Consider the following 20,795-nt stretch of genomic DNA (forward strand, 5'->3'; position numbering starts at 1 on the left):
ACTATGAAGTTAGATATCTTTCTGGTCTATTTTGGTGTTGTGACGGTTGGTTATTGTCTTATTGAGGTCCTGTGGATGCGGTGGTAGGAGGGCGTTGAAGTTGGTTCTATGGAGGTTGTATTGTGGTTTCTCTTCCTAGAGTTTGATGGTATGTGGAGACATTCCTCCTTTAGCCCGGTGACGCAATGCAAGTCGTTTTCTCCCTAATCTTATTTTTCTTCCATGTTGTTTTCGTGGATCATTGGTCTGGGGATAGAATATTATCTATGGATTGGGAAGGTTGTGATTAGCATTTATGTCTGTTCTCTAGTCGTTTCAACTGGATTTCTTTGATTTTTGTGCTAAGAAATTTTGGTATTGGAATGCATGTGCTTGAATTCTTTTTTGGTATAGGGGTTCTTAGGGAAAAAAATTACGCATTGTTAAGCATCTCTCCACGCTCCTAGTTTATCCTAATTATGAGAGTTTACTGTAAATTTTTCCCTATGGGAAACTTGTGGGTTTGTTTTTTCTATTTGTGTTTGGTTATAAGGGTTTTGATGCTAGGATAACCACTTTTGTGGGACTTGAGATGGTAATCCCTTCAAGTGGCATTGTCTATTTCATGATTCTAAGTGATGGATATATAGGGTGCTGGCAAAGCTTTGAGGGAACTATTATTGTTTCACTCTACTATTTCTTTGTAGGTCATGGAATTTATAGCGGTTGCTACAGGTGTGACCCCTCTGCTACCTTCATGTCCCCTAGGAAATGCATGCATTGTAGGCAGGGGGGTGGGGGAAGCAACTTGCAAGGTAAGTATAGAGTGAGTCATTTTTCCCATGATTCTCCTATCACATCCAATGTGGATTGAGGCCCTTCACCCAAGATTCTACTTCTATGTATTTGAATGATGTGTCACCTGAGACAAGAAGAGAATTTCACAAGCTGGGGTGGAGAGGAAATCCCATTGAGATTTTTAAATTATGAATGAGGTATATACTTGGATTCCGGACACTAGTTACACTAGGGAATGGAAGAAGCAATATTTGAACTCAGTGGCATTGCACTGGCAAATAAAAAAATTGTTGGGGTTGGTTTTAGAGGACAAATAGGTTGAGAGGTATAATGTACTTTCCTCCTTGGAAGACATTAAAATAATGTTGAGGAACCAACACTTCACCCTGGATAGGTTGGATGTAATGCTTTCCAACATGGAGAGACAATTACAATGCAACTCTAACACTATTGCACCTCGAAGATCGAGTGCCAGACACCCAAATCCTATTTCATCTTCTGAGTTTGAATGATTCTTTTTAATGATAACTTTTAAGTTATATGTTATTTATGGTTCAGATAATCTAATAAGAAGGGTTTTTATAATCTTTTTTTGTAATCTGGATTTAGTCATATGACCTATTTTTGAATCAAAGTATATTTGAGAAAGTTTCGACATTTAGGAACTTTGGTCACCCATGAAATACACAAAGAAATTTTATAATGAATACATGCTATAACTATACATATCCAAACATTTTTTTGATAATATAAAGAATTAATTTATGAAAAAAATAATAAATTGTATGATGATATTCTCGTGGGCATCTAAAAATTTTAACCTATTAACAATATGTGTTTGGCAAAAATATAGTGTATTTAACATTTATAAAATAGATGAAAAAAAAATTATATCTATATATATAAATAAATGAGAAGAAAACATGGTAAAGCAAAGTAAAAAAATAATAATGAATATAAATAATAACATATTGATACTAGATAATGTTTAATAATGTATCATACAACTTAGATAGAGGGAAAATAGATGCCATGCAACAACGAACAACCCATTACTACGTCAGTATTAATATTTCAACTAGTAATAAGTTTGTTAACATGATCCTACACATTGAAGCCCTATCGGATAAATGAATAGCCTAGTGGAAAACACTAAATCATTTTGGTGAGGAAGACTTGGATAAACCCAAAAAATATTAGTAAGTATGATTACAATCTAAATAAAGATGGAGCGTCATGGAAGAATTTGATTCATGTCACAAACCATAAGGATCGGACAAAGATAGTTTTTTTTATGAACGCATGATGCTCCATATGTTAAGCACTTATTAAAGTATGAAGAAAGTCAAAATTAGATACTGCAAGATGCTTATAATGCTAATAAATAGAGACAGATTATACACATTGAATCCCTTAAGTGTATCATCTTTAAATTGCTAACAAATTTCCATAAATTTAATTGTATTGTTAAGTACATCTAGTGATAATAACGCAATATTGTTGGTATTTGACCATTTAATGAAAACGTTGAACTACTGTGTGATCATGATATTGCTTGATTTTCATTGAGTAAGCTGTATTACTAAAAGTAATTATGATAAAAATTTCCAAAATAAACATTGAAGTTCCAGTTAAATAGATAGAGTTAATAGAAGTGTAAAAGAGTGGAATATTAAGTTTTTCAAAATTCACTAATAAAAAATAATCACACAGTAATCTATATGTTAAAGGAAGTTGTAGTTTAGAAGTTATTTAAAGGAAGTTGTAGTTTATATGTTACTTGTATTGCAAAGATACTAAAATTTTTAGTGATATTGTATTCATGTTTTTTTAGTGATATTGTATTTATGTTTATTTTTTATTTTTTATATATCAAAAGAAATTGTATTGGAAAGATACTAAAATTTTAGTGATATTGTATTCATGTTTATTTTTTATTTAAGATTGAATATGGTTTTCTTAGCAACGTTATTTATGTATGTGAGTTTTGGTATGCTTATGGTTTATAATGAAACTAAGTCTAAGAACATATTCAATCTTTCAAATCTTTTGAAGCATTTAAATCTTGATCGAGTTCAACATTCGAATCTTGATCGAGTTCAGCAATGGTTTTCTTTGAGTTCAATGGGTTAATCTTGAATTATTCACCATCAAAAATGGTTCCTAAAATATGGGAATGGAAAAAAAAAATTCTAGGTTTTAGAAAAAATGAGGGTTTGTTGAGATGAAGGTTTGGGTTTGAGGGAGGCACTGTTCGAAGCTGGGTGGAGGAATTAGGAGTTTGGCACTACAACAATGAAGGGGTTGGAGCTTAACATATAAAATTTCTTGTATCAGAAATTCATTCAAACATGACAATGGGACAAGAAATTTCAAAACCTTTGGAAACAAAATGATCTAGGGCAAGTGAAAATTGCCTCATAAGCCAAAGTTGGGAAGTGGGATTTGGTCAATTCCAAACAGTATCGAAGCATTTTAAAATGAATACTAGTTTGTCTAAACTGGGAGCAGACAAGGAAAAAAAAGTCTGAAAGGGAAAGAACTAGGGCCCTTTGCAATAAGCAATATCCAAAAAGTCCCCTTTGCAAGCATGTGGCAACAATAGGCCCAGGGGAAAATTCGTTGATGATTTTTCTTTCTATAGTCCCACATCCACACCTCTCACTTGGTCATCTGATCTTTATGTGAAAGAATTGTTAAGTGAAAAAAAGAGGTTGGAGGTTTTAGAAGCTAAAGGGTAGGGAAGAAATCATACAATTCATGTAATAACAACTGAAAACCAGGCTTTAGCAAAAAGCAAAAAATTTTTGAAGGAGCAAGTGGCATTGCTACAAGAAACTCTCATGATAGGGAAGACAAAATGAAAATGCATGAAGGAAGATGTGAAGAACATGAAGAAATTTTTAGCGGGGAGTACAAAGGTGATGAATGTGAAACCATCCCAGGATAAAGGTAAAGTGGTTGCCCAAATAGACAACCATGAAGAGATAACAAGAGAAGAAAGGAAAGGAGGTTCCAAAAAAGTTTCCAAAACCTGGGCTCAAGTTATTAGCAATTCTGCTAACAGGGAAGGAGAAGTAAACATTCGGGTTAGCAACATGCAAGATAGAGAAAGCAAGGAAAGGAAAGATAGAGAAACAAACATAATTATTAAAGGGGTGAAATACCATGGGAAAAATATATGTACTCTTGACTTTGCAAGAGACTTGTTAAAAGACAAGTTGTTATAGCAAGGACAAATATGCCAAGCATGGAGAGTAGGTAATTTTAACAGTGAGAGAGCTAGGCCCATAAAAGTCATCATGCCTAGCTTATGTGATAAATATATCACACTAAGCAAGAAGCAGCTCTTGACGAGTTCTCGCTTTTTTCTAGAAGGATATTTAACTATAAGAAAAAAGAGGAAAGGAGGGAGGAAATGTCAAAGGTTAGGGTAGCAAGAGAGGGAAAGAGGGCATGGATTTATAAAGGTAAAGTTTTGATAATGCAATTTTGACCTCCTTCCAAAACAGGGCAGCACGATGATAACAAAGAAGAGGCAACAAACTCTTTAACAAGAAAACAAGAAGCAAGGTCAGTATGGGAAAGCAGGGACAAAGACTCAATTGCGAGTCTTGCATATTAAAACAAATAACAATCAAGTCATACCTAGGTTTATTTAAGATTAGTTTGTTGGAACTGCAGGGGTTACCTATGGAGATGAGGACCTAGGTTTGGGCCTATTGTAGATGATAGAGACATAATTTTCCTCATAGAAACACATGAGCATGAAGGGTGCAAGACACCTTTGTTTAAAGGGTACTGGAAGATGGAAATGTGGAACAAGGCAGCAGAGAATGGAAAAGGATATGGGGCTATCATGTTATTAGTGAGAGAAAAAGAAGGTTGTTTCATTTAGCTATAAAAATAATACTCAAATAAACAATTTGTTTGGTTTAAAATATCATAAAATGGAAATCACATCAGAATTGCAGCATGTTATTTGCACCAAAAGTTTCAAAAAAATACAAAAGTAGAGGATTTGACCACAAAGAAACACATGAGCATGAAGGGTGCAAGACACCTTTGTTTAAAGGGTACTGGAAGATGGAAATGTGGAACAAGGCAGCAGGGAATGGAAAAGGACATGGGGGTATCATGTTATTAGTGAGAGAAAAAGAAGGTTGTTTCCTCATAGAAACACATGAGCATGAAGGGTGCAAGACACCTTTGTTTAAAGGGTACTGGAAGATGGAAATGTGGAACAAGGCAGCAGGGAATGGAAAAGGACATGGGGGTATCATGTTATTAGTGAGAGAAAAAGAAGGTTGTTTCATTTAGCTATAAAAATAATACTCAAATAAACAATTTGTTTGGTTTAAAATATCATAAAATGGAAATCACATCAGAATTGCAGCATGTTATTTGCACCAAAAGTTTCAAAAAAATACAAAAGTAGAGGGTTTGACCACAAAGATCCAAAAATATACAAAAGTAGAGGGCTAGGTGAAGTCCTTATAGTGAGTGATTTCAATGCTAGGACTGCAAGTTAGCAAGCTAGCATTCTTTGTTATAAAGAAGACTACGACCCTATCTGGATTATAGAAGAGAGTAATTATCAGTGGGAAAGAATTTCATAAGACAAAGGTTGCAACCTATTTGGCGAACAATTTTTTACCATTATGTGGGGATTTCGATTTAGTCATTTGTAATGGTTTGACTAGATGGTAAAAGTACAGTAATTTCACTTGCAATACTTACAATGGAGCAAGTGCAGTAGATTATGTAATTTTCTCACATATTTTTTGTGAGAAAATGGAGGGCGATCAGATTTGGGGCTTAAAATAAGATCAAAAGCCAATTTATTTAAGTTTCTCTTGGACCGAAAAGAAGTAGTGATAGTCAAAAACTCATTATGCACAATAAAATCTCCCAAAGGACAGAATTCTTTTGACTCAATAAAATTTTAATACCTTCAAAATAATGCTAGAGAGGCTCTTCAAGAAGGAGAAAATTTAACTGCACGGTCTTCATAGTCACAAATTAACACATTTAATTCAAAGCACACTTGCAAAGTGCAAAAGAGAAACAATTAATAAGTCTGAAACAAATTTCTTTCCGGTTAATGCTTGGTTTGATGAGGAATGAAAAAAGTTAAGGAGAATGTGGAAAGTGTCAAACAAGGATAACATAAAGCTCAAAGCTTACAAGAATATATTAAGAAATAAAAAGATTGATTTCATGGTTTCGAGGAGAGAAGAACTAATCTTCCTTGGGAAAAACAACCCCAATTTATTTTGGAAGGAGCTCCAACTGAGAAAGGTGTAAATGGAAAACAACATTACACTTTCTAAATGGTTCAACTATGAAAGACAACTTTATGAGCAAGATCCTAAGGTTGACCCTCCTTCCTTGGTCAACAGTGATACAAAACTCTTCGCAGTGCAAGAGGTAGAGATGGGTATCAAGAAGTTGGGTGTTAGAAAATAAAAAGACTTAGCTGAACTCCAAGTAGAGTATCTAAAGTGGGGCTTAAAAATTCTTGCACCTAACATCATAAAAAATTTCAACATCATCATATAAGAGGGGTTCCCCACAGATTGGACAACTAGTCTGGCAACACCTCTTTTCAAGAGTGTTGACGTCAATAATCCCTCTAATTATAGGACCATAATGATAAACCCCTTGTTTGTAAATTTATTTGGAAGCATGTTAGAAAATAAAATCGGCAAGTGAGCAAAAGAAAGAGATAAACGTGCTAAAGGGCAAACAATTTTTATACCTAAACATTCCACAGTTGATCATGGTATAACTTTAAGGCACATCATTGAAAACAAATTAGGAGAAAAAGGAAGAAGTTTTTTGTTGTTTTGTTGATTTCATAAAAGCCTTTGACACAGTTCCTAAGTATAAGATTTGGCACAAAATGGAGGAACTTGGGGTTCTGAGGCACTTGAGAGCATTTGTGCATAGGTTGTATGAAGAGGTTAAAGTCAAAATTAGAACTTCAACAAGAATTTCTGAAAGTTTTAGAAGCGATATAGGGGTCAAGCAAGGTTTCCCATTGTCTGCTACCCTTTTTAGTTTATATATCGACAATCTTGAAGAGTGGCTAAATTTGCAAGGGGGTGATGGTATCCATTTGGGCAAGTTCGTTATAAGGCTTATTTTGTACACAAATGACCTTATTCTGACTACTAAATCTGCTCTTGGTTTGCAAGAACACTTACTTTCCCTTGCAATTTTTTGTAGAAGGGTGGGGATGCAATTCAATATTAGAAAAACAATAGTGGTTTTCTCTAACAAAAGAAAGCATGGCCATCATAAGTTCTACTTTGAAGGACACATTCTAGAAGAAGTTGCAAATTGCAAATACCTCAGAATTGACTTCAACAGAAATCTAAGCTAAGATGGTTGTAGAAAGAAAACAACTTTGTGGGGTTGGAAAGCATTTTATGCTTTTCAAAATAGGTGTAGAGAGGTAGAGTTATGGGACTGGAAAATAACTTTAACTCTTTTTAGGCTTTTGATGATTCCAGTGATTCTCTACGGTTGTGAACTATGGGCCAGCAATACATCTAAGATGCAATGGAAACAAATTGAGAAAATTTAAAAGTGTTTGGCTACAAACAAATTTAAAATTAAAAGTGCAGTTCCTTATGCTATCTTTTTAAGTGGAACAGGGGTTGCTCCTATTGAAGCAATTGCTATGGTGCGAGCCATAAGGTATTTAAAAAAGATTGAGAAAATGGAAGAGGGCGGATGGCCTAAGGTTGTGTTTAATGACATATTGTGCAAAAGAAAGAAGACTTGGATGCGACAAAATAAAAAATGGTTTAGTAAATGGGGTATTTGCTTGAGCATGTGTCCCACAAACAATAAAGAGATAAAAACTTTTGTTATTGATAAATTCCACAAACGTACTTGGGAGAATTATCTAGGGAGAAATAAGAAGTACTATATTGAAGAGTTTAATCCCACTCATAATCATCAACCAAAAGCATACATAGGGCCACTATTTCTTGGAGAGCCAAAATTCTTATTGCTCAATTAAGGACTAATTCTCATGAACTCCGTTGTGAAATAGAATGTTAGAAAAACCCAAAAGAAATGTGGGAGGAAATATTATGTATTTTTTGATCTTCAAGAGAAGTGGAAATAAAAAATCATTTCAATTGTAGATTGCCAAAAGGAATGCGGAAGGAAAGAGTATGTATTTTTTGCTCTTCATGAAAAGTGGAAATAGAAAAGAATTTCATTTTAGAATGTGAGGCCTTCAAAGACAACATGGAAAGTTATGCATATATTTCTGGCATCTAGCTCTTGGGATAATCTATTTAGCTAAGGGTTTGTCGAGAGGAGCGACTTCACAAGGAAGAAGGTCTAATACAAGAACCAAATGGAGAAGAAATCTCTCCCATAGGCTACTTTTAACCTCATAAATGTTAAAATAATTTCATTTCATTATAAAAAAATTACTCAAAAACTATTTATTCTACAACCACATTAAAAACATGATAATATAATCTCATTAAAGTTAAGAGATAAAATTTAGAAATTATTATTTTCGTGTATATATATATAATTTTTAAAATAGATATAATCATCATCTATTTATATCTTCATTTTAGAATGCGAGGTCTTCAAAGACAACACGGAAAGTTATGCAGATATTTTTGGCAGCTAGCTAGCTAGCTCTTGGGGTAATCTATTCAGCTAAGAGTTTTTCGAGAGGAGCGACTTCACAAGGAAAAAGGTCTAATACAAGAACCAAATGGAGAAGCAATCTCTCCCATAGGCTATTTTTAACCTCATAAATGTTAAAATAATTTCATTTCATTATAAAAAAAAAAAAAATTACTCAAAAACTATTTATTCTACAACCACATTAAAAACATGATAATATAATCTCATTAAAATTAAAAGATATAATTTAGAAATTATTATTTTTGTTTATATATATATATATATATATATATATATATATATAATTTTAAAAATAGATATAATCATCATCTATTTATATCTTTAACAACATATTCAATAATAATTCAAAATTCAATACATCAAATATTAATATTTATTTGTAATATAAATAAAAATAGTTATGTAATATTTAAATTAATTGCCCCGGATGCGGGTGGTTGTTAGCACTATAAGGCCCATGGCTTGTCAGCAGGGCAGGTGTCCGCCCGGACAAGCCACGTACACCCTAAGGACACGCCATAAACACTCGGGCATGTAGCATTCAAGGAGGGTCGTTAATACAGGTTGCAGAGCCATCCCCTCGACATTCATTGCCAGCTTTGAAACGCTAACCATGGCTCTTCAAAGCCTGACGCTCTCGGACATTCTCCCGCATTTCTCGCCTGCATCGGTTCTGATCTTGAAGGAAGTGGCGGAGGCTCAATGCTTCGGCTCACTGTCAGGCTCTGAGAGTGATTGCGACGATTCTGGTGCCATCGACCGGGGCAATTGGAAAGCTTCCCGACATTTCAGTTGTGAACCTGGTCGTTTGGAGGTGCTGCATACCTTCCATCCGCAGTCGTGTTGGGGAATTGGGAGTCTGGTGCAGGGGAATAATCTGTGTGTGCACGCCCGCCATCCGCTCTCCTTCAGAATGCAGCGTGAACGACTTCGGGGTACCAGTCGGCGGGGCAATTTCAGTGGAAGAGCCCCTTCTCCTTCCTCCTCCATTGAAGAGTCCTCTGAGCTTAGAAGACCAAGAGGAAGGCCTCCGGGCAGAAGAAGAGTTGCAGCCCCTCCAGAGAGAATGGAGTGCGGGCACACTGAGCATCCGATGGTTAGATATCGCCTCCCCTGCACTTTGGCCAATTCTACCTTCTTCGTCACAGTTTCGGTTGAGCATTGCCGAAATCCGTGGGGTGATGATGATGCTCCTCGTGCTGACCCTCCGCGGATTCCTGGGGTTGTCCCGACTGTGGAAATGGAATTTTCGGCCGTTGATATGTTGAGGCTTGTTCATGATCCTGGAGCTGGTCCAAGCGAGCCTGTGCAGCGCAATGAAGATGGTCCAAGCGAGACTGTGCAGCGCAATGTAGGTAAGGGCAAGGCTATTCTCCAGCCTCCCTGCTGCAAGATGGAGGATGAGCCACAGACTACGGATGAAGACTAGTTCGCGCTCCAGGTTTCTCTGCATGATTTTTCACTCTGTCAGCTCTCCTTGCGACCACATATATTTCTGTACTCAGTCTTTTTGTACTTCTGTTCATCTCTGTGATGGTGTCGGCGTCTATGTGTTCCTTCTGTTATGGTGTCTATGTGTCCATCGTGTCTATGGTGTCCATGTGTTGATTATGTGTCTATGTTGTCTCAGTCCATGTGTCGGCTACATAAGCGCCACTCTCGTTCCTGCTTTTGTAACTCTGATATGAACAATCTGGTGTTTACAGTCGATCCCAGGACCAGTTTTACAGGGCCGCGGCCCTGGTGTAATACTGAAAATGTAATTTGGCTCTCGCTGTAATATATTTTAGATCAGTCTTATTTAGAAAAAAAAAATATTTAAATTAATTGGAAATAAAACAAATTATTTATTAATATCTTAATCAATTTAAAATAATACAATTTATATAATATATAATAACAATATATTATTAATTAATTAATTAATTACATTATATATAAAATAGCATACAAGCATATTGCCCAACCCAAGCACACCCCAAAATAATATTTTCATGTGCACCCAACATTTCATTTCCAACTTACCCTTAATTAAAAAGGATATTTAAGATAATCAAAAAGTTTTTATTTTCCTTCATAAAATAAATAGCATTTTTTTTTTCCTCTCGAGAAGATTCAAAATATATAATTTTTCATATGTTTTTAAAACATTTTCTCTTAATTGCTTCCATTTGAAATATTTAAAAACATGAAAATTATAAGTGTGAAATTAATTTTCTCACTTCCAATGAATATAATATATCAAATAATCTTCTATAAATCAAATTTATATATTCAAATCATTTAGCAATAAAAGAAACTAATAAAATTAATTAGTTTATGAGTTCATAAAACATCATTAACACAAATAACAAGGAGCGGAAGCAGCCGGGAGTTTTAATTTACGAGATCTCGTTGAATAAGGAACGATCCTTTTAAAGATGATTTTGGGAGAAACACCTAGCTGATGAAATTGATTCAAACATTGATCCTAATCCATGGGGTAGGAGTTAAACGCACTGGAAGTGGAGGTTTCACTGAGTTGGATGTATTTTTTCAGCTGAACAAGAACTGCGATTACACAGAGTTACAATAGTTTATTGGCCTACCAATTAACTCCTGTGGACTCTTGAATCAAAACCATATGTCAGCATGCATGATATCCATGGGGTAGGAGTTAAAAGGCACTGGAAATGGAGGTTTCGCTGAGTTGGAGGTATTTTTTCTGCTGAACAAGAACTGCAATTACACAGAGAGTTACAATAGTTTATTGGCCCACTAATTTACTCTTACGGACTCCTCAATCAAAACCCTATGTCAACACCCTAGGTAAACATGCATGATAATATAATAAAAAACTGAGTTGTCTAAAGAGGCTGAGGAATTGTTTGGTTAAAAGTGGTCGGAATTCCTGTAAAAGAATTTCAAAAAATTTTGTAGAAACAGTACTTGAATAGTATTTTTGATGATAGAAATAGATTCAGCATCATCAAAAAAAAAATCTAAGACACCTAAAATTTTGAAATTAACAACTATAACTTGAATTTACAAAAAACAAAATTTTTTATAAATAACATTTCCCCTACGGTTACCGCATGTGTTGGCACAGTCATTCACTATTTTCGCTTTTCCATGTAATTTTTACAAGTTGTTCTGACCAGAAACCTGGTGGCATCCTCAAGTGAGGATCAGAGCTCGCATTTGTAAGTGGCAATCGACTCTAATTCCCATGACAGACCATTTGCATATTCCCAGACCTCAAATGTATAAGTGGCAATCAAATGTCAAACCATTTGCATATTCCCAGACCTGGCATTTGTACGTGGCATTCGGCTTTAACAGAATCAAACTACCAAACCATTTGCATATTGATTTGGTCTTTTTCCTGATTTCCAGAGGTGCTCAGGCTGTATTTTAGCCATTGAGATTTCCTCTGACTGCATTTTGGCCATGAAAAATTAGGCCATGCAAAATTAGGAGTCTAAGCTTAACCACGATTGCTTGGGTGTTGTGCACGAGACCACCTACTTCAGACAACTAGCAGATGAAAGATGATAACCAATGGACCAAGCAGGAGACCACACGTAGCTAGCACCTGGCTTTCTCCTTTGAACCCTTGCTCCCACTAGGCGCTGATGTGAAACTAGGGTTGTTGGTGGGTGAGTAAGTTTCATGTTTCAGACGTGCACGAGGGGTCTAGTTTCAGAGTGAATTGGAGAGCGGCGTTGAGGTGTGAGATATGGACAATTTATTCAACAGGGGGTGAGTTATTTACAAAACCCATGTGCATTCTGGACAGGAAAGTCGCAATGCTTCAGAATTGGGCCATTGGTTAAGTGAAGATGCAATTGAAACATTTTGGTCCTTATGAGGCTACCTGGGACTACCTGGGAGCTAGAAGATTTTGGGGGATTGGTTCTTGAAGGCGTACAGAATACTGCAGTTGGCTGTTGCGTGTTGAGCAGAAAGCAGGGATGCATATTGAACGGTAATGCACATTGACTGTACTGCAATATGTTAATAGGGAATGGTGGGTATGCGTGCGAATGGGTAATGTTAGAATGTCAGTTGCAACTGGCTTCCCTATGCTTATGTTGGTTGTTCTGGGTAAACTGAACTGCTACCTTCGTATCAGTTGGTTGGTGGTCTCAGTCTCAGGCATGGAGATGTTCCATACCTGTGCATCTGGTTTGATTTATAAAATTCCCAAGATGTCGTCTCAGGCGAGATGTTCCATACCCGTGCATCTGGTTTGATTTATAAAATCCCCAAGATGTCCTCACTTACCGGAGTACCGTTTTTAACATAATATTTAAGACATTTTTCAAGTCAATTGTGTTAACTCGAGACAAAAAGAAACTTGTGTATCTTATTAAATATTGTCTCTAAGGGTGTGTCTCAAAATTTTATTGTCTTAAAAATTTGTCTCTATAAAGACAATATGGAACACACATTATTATTGTCTCTATAAACACACATGAATTATTGTCTCTTAACAGACAATTTCTTTTGTCTTTCTAGAGACAATTTCTTTTGTCTTTTTAAAGACAATTACATTTTTGTCTCTTTATAGTTGACATTAAAAACAGTCTATAGAGATTATAGGTCCATAATTTCAACTATTGTCTCTCTAGAGACAATATGAAAAAAATATATTAAATAAAATTAAATAGAATCTTTTTAAATGTTCTACAATTACATTATAGGTCCATAGATTCAACTATTGTCTCTCTAGAAACAATATGAAAAAAATATTAAAAATAAATAAATAAAATATTTTTAAATGTTCTACAATTACATTTTTGTCTCTTCCGAGACATTAGCTTAGATTAAAAACATATTGTCTATAGACACTATAGGCCCATAATTTCAACTATTATCTCTTTAAAGAGAAAATGAAAAAATATTAAAAAAAAAATAAACAAAATCATTTTAAATGTTTTTTAAGGTGGTTTCAACATTTAAAGTTCCCAAATAATCATTGTAATTAGCTTAAATCTCTGTTCTTTATGGTAAAGAAAATATACAATTTTTTTGAAGTTAACAAAAAAGTCATTTTAAATCTAAAAGAAAAACAATTTCCAAAACTTAACAATTCTCAAAAGCAACCTTGAAAATAATAAGGCAGCACACTTAGATTTGTTGAATGACTTATATTTGCTGAAAATATATTCATGTCATTGAATGTCATTGAATTTGAACATGCAAGATCCTCCGTTGGAATTTCATTTCATGATATATTATGAGGAAAAATAAAAGTGTTCAACATTTCTCCATCCTACAAGAGAGTTTACTTTTTAACATATAAAACCAAAACATTAAATTACATTAAATGGTGGAAAATTAAATTTATATGCAGCTGTTAGCTCCACAATTTCAATACCTGTGTATAATTGGAATTGGCTTCCTTGATAAGGAAAAAAATTTAAATTATAAAATGTATATTCATTTGAATTTACAAAAATTGTAAAATGTATATTTATTCGAATTTACAATTGATTGGCAATCCTGCGTTCATGAAAGTTGTCTTCATGTGTTTTACAAAAGATGGAAAATTGACACACGTGCTCGCAACATGATATAGTATTTCTTCATTATCACTTGATTTGCCTTTACCCAACGGTGTGTGTACAGACTCAAAAATGGTACTCCAGAAGATATTTGTGGAATATCCAAAGACACTTGCTTCAACAGCTTCATGTCTACCTGTTGTTACTACTGCAAAAAGGCGTAGAGCTTTTAGAACCAAGAAAAAATTTAGAATGTCAAGAAGTAACTTTAGAGAAAACTATCAAAAAGAATGTCTCTCAAATGATTTTTCACAATGACTATGAAACAAGTTGTTTCCTTTACTTGGGAGGATACATCAAGTTTAAATCTATTGATCCATCAACAAAAGCAGAGAGAAAGTTAACTTTGATCATTGAAGGAAAAATATTAATAAATCAGAAATCTTAAAATAATTTATTTTACTGTATATTTTAAAGGAAATAATTTTCATGACATTCTACAAATATTAAATGGTTGCTAATTAATCCTAAATATTAAATGGTTGCTAATTAATCCTTTACTAATTTCAGTAATATAGATTTCTAAATAAAATTTCTAAACAAAGTTTCAGTAACATAGATTTCTAAATAAAATGTCTAAATGTTTTGTTTATGATGAGGACAGATAATTCAAGAAGATATGCTAATCCTCTATATGAAAATAGGAAATCTTTGATTAAAATTGAAAAAACTCTCAATTTTCTCCGTGACTATTCTAAATGCAGATAATATTGCTAGACTTGCACCTACTCCCATTGCAAGTCCATTAACAAACGTTACCTGAATCAAACATGAAATTTTTTCTTTGCAATTAATTAAATAGGAACATAAGAATTGGAGGAGAAATCCTCTTCTATTTTTATAAAAAGTGTCGGAGGGAAAATAACAAGTTAGCGATGAAATCTTAACTATGTTTTAAATGAGAATTATGGAGAACTCTGGTATGTATACTATCTATTATAGTTTTAGCATAATATACATAATCTAATAAACTTCAATTATATTGAAAATATCCATATAAAATCTAGGAGACATTATTCTTCCCAATGAGAATGATGGAGAACTCTGGTACGTATACTATCTATTATAGTTTTAGATGGCAAAGAAAGCATATACACAATCTAATAAACTTCAATTATATTGAGAAGATCCATATAAAATCTAAGAGACATTATTCTTCCCAACATACTAGCACCAGTCTTGAATGACAAATTGCAATCAATTTTAAAATATGAGAAATTAAAAATGGTATAAACAAAAAAGTGGCAGTCCTCACCAGATTTTTCTTGTATGTATGGATGTGATAGTAAAGCCAATAGATTTTGTACATAAGCTCAATAATATGTTTGTTTGCAAAAATGTTTACGGATCATGATTGATAACATAAAATCACTCATAAACAAAATCAGATAAATTAGTTATGTCAATGTGCAGTTGAATATTTGTTTTGAAGAAATAGTGTTGATATTTACTTTTATAAGTATTCTTTTAATCCAAATAGTTATCTTTTGGTTATATATAAGAAATGATGACATATTTTGGTGGTCATTTTCACATCAATGAATAAAATTTTAAATATTAACTATTTTATATTTCTAAATCCATATTTACTTTTTCACATTTACCTAATACAATTATAAAATTATTATGTGAATTATCTCATGAGATTAACCAAATAATACATTATTAAATAACAAATAACATTGATCTACCTACATCAACCACATTTACCAATGTGGTTGTACTAACTGCGTTTCATATATATCTTTAACACTGGTAAACTTTAAAACAGAAAAACAAATTGGAAAATAGCTAACAACAAGATTAAAATGAGACATAAATGAACATCTTCTACTACTTAGGCTTGCAATCTAACAGTCAAATCTTCTGAAACTATACCCAAGAAGTAAAGCTATCATTTTAAAAAATATTGGACACTAACCTGCCTTTACATAATACAATGCTCGCAAGTCTCCCCCAACACAAAGTGCTTGCCGAGCCCCCTGAAGGATATACAAAGATGTCAACGAATGTTTGAAAGTGGTACATTAATAAAAATTTGGCAATAAAACATTGCAATCCAAAAGAGTAGAGAGTTTTACCTTGATGATAATCAACTCTGCACCATTTTCTTTTTCCCATTTTTCATAGAGCTCAGATAATTGGATTACATGAATATCATATTAGAGGATTTGTCAAACGAGTTTAAGAAAAATTTCATCTCACTTGATCTCAAATTACGTACTTAAAAGAAAATAAAAGGGTGTAAAATCCCCAATCATGTAAATAATTATTACTGTCAGCTCTTTTGTTTATTTAACTGAGACTTTGGAAAATAGTACTTGGTAACAAGTCGATGAAAAAAAAATGATTAAATGAAAACATAATGTTTAATCAATAAATGAACAGACAATTTGAAGCTACCTAAAATAAGTATTTAAACTTTCTTTTGCAGAAAATGTTTCAACTCCTGATTAGTTTCATAAAGAATCTTCCGGTTAAACAAACAAAAATCTATTAAATGAAAACATTATGTTTAATGAATAAATGAAGAGACAATCTGAAACTACCAAAAATAGGTATTTAAACTTTCTTTTGCAGAAAATGTTTCAACTCTTAATTAATTTCATAAAGAATCTATGCAAATAGCGTAAGAACTATCTCAGGGTAATGAGAAATTCTTAAGAGTAAACTAGGGAAGAAATTATATAAACATTAACTGAACCATTCAAGAATTATTGCTTCTTTATTACGAGAAAAAAATATCTAATATTCATGAACACTACGCAGTGGAGGAACCAGAGGTATAGTATTGAATTTATAAAGAAACCCCATTCAAAAATGAACAACTTAATCAAGAATTATTAAGGTAAGAACCGGAGAATATCAAATATAGAGAGTTTATGCCTAATTAAGATAAAGAGTGCTCCATCTCCACACTCATTGAAAACATTGACCCCCTAGGATGAGACTCGTGTCTTGGTTGGGTTTATACTCATGTCAACAGGTGTTGTTAATGATTCCTCTGACTTGTGGATAGTTCAAAACAAAACTTACATTGTCGACCACAAGGTCGAGTCTGTCTAGTGCTAATTTAATTTGGAAAAAACCAATGACAATTATACTTTCTTCTGCTCAATATTCAACCCTAAAATCTGGTTGGTCAATAGTTCTTGACTCATAAGCCTTAGTAATCCTTTAAAGAGAACAAAGAAAATAGTTGCAAGACAATTCGAACCCTAGACCCAAATTAACAATGGGAATCAGTCAATGTGAATTTTGAACCATAGTAATTTCTAAGAATCAAGATCCAACAACAAAAATGAGCTATCAAGCACGAGTAGGCCTCTTAGAAGGGACTGAGTAAGAACCTGATAAATGAAGCAACGACAACTATGAGAAGATGACGACGACTGCTGGGAAGAAACAAGATTAAAAGGAATTGAAACTGAAACCCCATTTCATACCTACAAAAAAATTACAAGTCAAGGGTCAGTCGCACTTTAAAATTCACAAATATGCTATTAATCAAAGATAACAAAAGAAAATTTAAGATGGGTTTAGTTACTTGAGTGTTGAGACCATTCCTGTAACTGAAACCCCTATTCATGGTAGCAGTAACACAGTTAGTACCCTTGATGATTACTGGCTCATAGAAGTGAAAGGTATCGAGCAAGGTTATGAGATACCTAGAGCCGCATTGGTTTTTTAGCAAACAGAGGAAACCCATAACTGTGATGTTGTATTCAAACCCTCGGCGAAGTCTGTTATTCTCAATGGAATAATTAATCAAGCCCTCGACGAAGTCTGCTATTCTCAGTGGAATAATTAAATGAAGTGTACTCAACTATGAGAAGATGATGACGACTGCTAGTAAGAAACAAGATTAAAAGGAATCGAAACTGAAACCCCATTTCATACCTACAAAAAAATTACAAGTCAAGGGTCAGTTGCACTTTAAAATTCACAAATATGCTATTAATGAAAGATAACAAAAGAAAATTTAAGATGGGTTCAGTTACTTGAGTGCTAAGACCATTCCTATAATTGAAACCCCTACTCATGGTAGCAGTAACACAGTTAGTACCCTTGATGATTACTAGCTCATAGAAGGGGAAGGTATCGAGAAAGGTTATGAGATACCTGGATCCACGTTGGTTGTTTACCAAATGGAGGAAACCCATAACTGTGATGTTGTATTCAAACCCTCAGCGAAGTCTGCTATTCTTAGTGGAATAATTAATCAAACCCTCGACAAAGTCTGCTATTCTCAGTGGAATAATTAAACAAAGTGTACTCCTCTCCTAAATCAAATAGGAAAGGGAACCTGTGTCATTTTTGGGCTTAAACCCTCACTAGAAATTGCAGAGCTCTCACATCTCAATGGAACCAGCAAAATGAGACACAATTGCCCAGCTCAGAATGATTGTGTGGTTACCCTAATCGTCCCTCTCTATCCACCATCGATCTGTGCCCAAAATTCTATAACCATTCATCTATTAAGGAGTCTCGAGATAAGAGCTACCACCTGGCGATAGATCAACTCCCTGAAGAACTTTCGGCTAGGTGAGCAGGAAGCCTCTTAGTTTTTTAATCAAAGCTCAAGATTGCAACCTATGGTTGAACTTGGTTAAGACCTAGGACATGGTTACCACATTATTGCATTGAACAAATATCTAACCATAATGTATGCCCAAGTTGTGTACGTAATTATTAAATATTAACATAACATCACCCTCTAAGAGCTATACATATATGAGGTGTGTAAAGAAAAAATATGGGAACTACATACTTCGGAACCTAGTCATGAGTGGGTATCATTAAACTATGGAAACAATATTCATCGAAAAACTAAGTGATGAATGTGTATAGAATAATATCCTTAGTAAGAAAGCATGCAAAATGATTCTTTGGAAAAAGGAACCTCAAAGAATTCAATTTACTATGTACTTTTACAAGCCATTTATCGGTCAACTTGAGTGATCATTAATTTTTTTTTATGATGAGTCTGTCTAAATTACAAAAAGAAAACAACCACTTAAAGTAAGTCCATTTATAAGAATAAATATAGAAATTTAATTAAATATATTTGTCTTAAGTTTAACAAGATTTTAATAAAATTTATAAAAATGATTTGATTAAATAATTAAATTCATTTAATCTAGCAATTTTTATTTAGTTTTGAAATACTTTGAAAAAATATATATCAATTTGAAAAAATATCAATTTGACTTATTTTATTTCATTTTGATTTTTATTGAGAAAATCATCAATTCTAAAATTATCATTTAATTAATTTGGAAAAAAAAGCATTATCTCTATTATTAACTACCCAGCCAAAAATGATATGTTTAGTTGAATATTTCTTCAACATTTATCATTCAATGGAACACTACTTAACATTTTGTCTATCTAAGAACAATACTAAGAAAAAAATTATTTTCAAAATGTGTGTTTTAACTCAATTTTTTAATTAAAAAGAAAAAATAAGCAATAAATAATTTGTATATATTCATTAAATTAAAAATTTAACTTGTAAAGTAATATCCATCATTTATAGCCATGATTTATAAAATGAATTGAATTTGAAAAATCCAATGTTATAAATATCTTGATGACCTTATCATCATCCACATGTGATAAATGTAAGCTGCTCATTATGGATGACGAAAGCAATATCATTCCAGCTTCCTATATGTGCATCAATATGCAAAGTTACATGAATATGTGTCATTAAAAGAAATTTAATGCAAAATATAAATAAAGACAAAAAAATCAGAGTATAGATGGTTGTGAGATGAATAATTTTGATTAAGAATTCCAAACTTATCATATTTTGTTTTTGAGTTGGGGTTTCTAGCCAACTAATGTGACTTCTTATCAGAATGTTTGGATGATAAGCCACACTAGTTGGCTCTAAATATTGACTACAAAACAAATTGTTGAGGATACTTATATAAAAAAATGAAATTGATAAATCCTAAATACTCCATAACCTAGCTAAGAACATATAAGATAGTTACAAGAAGATCCTAACAATGTATATGTCCCTACTACCAACATTAAAATTGTGAAGTGTTTAAACTCCATTAATAAAACATCTTTCCAAACTTGAATATCAACCTCAAGGTGTTGTTGCAATTTGTCAACCTCGTTAGAATGATAAATGTGGACTATGTTCTTAGAAAATGTCACTCTTGTAACTCATGTCAGGCTAATTAATATTAACTTTCATAAAAATAAAATGATGGACAAATATTGAGACACCTAACTACAAGATCAAGTAGCCAAATTTACATACCAACCCATACCCATGAATTGGATTCTTTTGAAAGGAATGCCTAAACAAATATAATAGAAAATGTCTATAAATGATCCAAAACTATATGTTCTTGAGAAAGTTATAGGAAACTTCACCCAAATTACTTGCTACCTTAAAGTTTTAAACTATATTTTGTTGAGATTCAGCGTACAAAAAACTTCACCCAAATTACTTTGTCTTTAAAAATATATTTATACCTGCATAGACATTTCGAGCTTTGATAAATCGCAAATTCTGAATGATTTCTAAACTAATTTTTCACTTGATACCACTTCCCAAATTGAAATATCACCAAAATCTATTCCAAGTGAAAAATATTCATGCAAGTGACTATGTTCAAAAGTTATTTCATATTTACAAATAATTTAAGAGAAACTGCAGATATAGAAATTCAGTTGAGGACCCCAATAGAGTATAGACTTCTCATAATTGAAAGTGAAGATTACCTAATAAATTTGACTGATTGAAAGGATGAAAATCTA

At 33.2% G+C, this 20,795-nt stretch overlaps 1 long non-coding RNA gene across 1 annotated transcript; it reads right to left on the reverse strand.

Annotated features, from left to right (window-relative positions):
• Window positions 1-13,872: 13,872 nt before the first annotated feature.
• LOC149229803 (uncharacterized) lies at window positions 13,873-18,536 on the reverse strand. Its single transcript, XR_016247323.1, has 6 exons — window positions 18,135-18,536; window positions 17,681-17,912; window positions 17,560-17,593; window positions 17,363-17,458; window positions 15,934-15,994; window positions 13,873-14,160 (listed from the first exon to the last, which is right to left on the reverse strand). It is a non-coding gene; the product is annotated as an uncharacterized LOC149229803 (long non-coding RNA).
• Window positions 18,537-20,795: the final 2,259 nt, after the last annotated feature.

This window comes from Pinus tabuliformis, chromosome J, assembly GCF_031772625.1.
Source record: "Pinus tabuliformis cultivar Carrire ecotype Pingquan chromosome J, CPIR1, whole genome shotgun sequence".
NCBI lineage: Eukaryota > Viridiplantae > Streptophyta > Pinopsida > Pinales > Pinaceae > Pinus > Pinus tabuliformis.